A 1660-nucleotide genomic window follows, 5' to 3' on the forward strand; every position below is an offset into this window, starting at 1 on the left:
AGATGACACCAGCCTTATGGCAGAAAGTGAAGAACTGAAGAGCCTCTTGATGAAAGTGAAACAGGAGAGTGAAAAGTTGGCTTAAAGCTCACCATTCAGAAAACGAAGATCATGGCATCCGGTCCCATCACTTCATAGGAAATAGATGGGGAAACAGTGGAAACAGTGTCAGACTTTATTTTTCTGGGCTCCAAAATCACTGCAGATGGTGACTGCAGCCATGAAATTAAAAGACGCTTACTCCTTGGAAGGAAAGTTATGACCAACCTAGAGAGTATATTCAAAAGCAGGCACATTACTTTGCCAACAAAGGTCCATCTAGTCAAGGCTATGGTTTTTCCTGTGGTCATGTATGGATGTGAGAGTCAGACTGTGAAGAAGGCTGAGTGCCGAAGAATTGATGCTTTTGAACTGTGGTGTTGGAGAAGACTCTTGAGAGTCCCTTGGACTGCAAGGAGATCCAACCAGTCCATTCTGAAGGAGATCAGCCCTGGGATTTCTTTGGAAGGAATGATGCTAAAGCTGAAACTCCAGTATTTTGGCCACCTCACGCGAAGAGTTGACTCATTGGAAAAGACTCTGATGCTGGGAGGGATTGGGGGCAGGAGGAGAAGGGGACGACAGAGGATGAGATGGCTGGATGGCATCACTGACTTGATGGATGTGAGTCTCAGTGAACTCCGGGAGTTGGTGATGGACAGGGAGGCCTGGCGTGCTGCGATTCATGGGGTCGCAAAGAGTCGGACACGACTGAGCGACTGATCTGATCTGATCTGATCTGAAGGGCTGGGGCTACTATACATACAATCACAGTCCCATTTAACTCTTTTGGATCTTAATTCCCTGAACAGGGATTGAACCTGGGGCCAGGCAGTGAAAACACCAAGTCCTAACTACTGGACCACCAGGAAATTCCCACTCATTTTATTCTTAAAGTGAAATTTCTACTAGAAAAGCATTTACTATTAGTTATTTTACATATTAGACACAGAGACTGGAAACTTCCGCCCAGGGAGTGACAGAGCTAGAGTAAGTACCCAGTTCAGTCTCACGCCCAGATTCCAACACTGCCTCCCTAAACATGAAGGACTATTCTATTAAGTTGGATAAGAGGTCCTATTTTCACACCTAATCTGTGAGAGACAAGGCAACCTAAACTAAAGTCTTGTGTTTGGCCGTGCGGTCTGCTGCAAGGGTTTGAACTCCAAGTATCAGAAGTCACGAGCGGTTCCAGCTCCCACAACCCACAGGCCTCCAAACCTAGTGAATCCCAAGGGCTGGCAAGGGCGATGCCCTGAGTTCCGAGGCCTGGGACCAGGCACTGTGGGGAGAAGGCCACGCTCTGGTCCGCTTCGCCACACACCATGCTCGCCACCTGCAGCTATCTTTCTCCCTGAAGGCAAAGAAGTCATGAGAGGCACAAAGTCACTTGACGTCTCTCAAACGGGGATCTAAAAAGACCAACAAACACGTGGTGGGACCCTGTGAACTATGAAAACGGGCAAGCTACCTGACTGAATACACAACCACCCCAAACATTGGGCCTTCCATTGCACCTTCACAATCGCTTTCACACAAAACAAGTTCCATTTCATTTTTCTTCAAAAACGCAACCCTCGCCTTCAGCCAGGGCAGAAATCTGAGGCGGGGGGGGGGGGGG

Source organism: Bison bison, unplaced genomic scaffold (assembly GCF_000754665.1).
Source record: "Bison bison bison isolate TAMUID 2011002044 unplaced genomic scaffold, Bison_UMD1.0 scf7180017864223, whole genome shotgun sequence".
NCBI classification, from domain to species: Eukaryota; Metazoa; Chordata; class Mammalia; order Artiodactyla; family Bovidae; genus Bison; species Bison bison.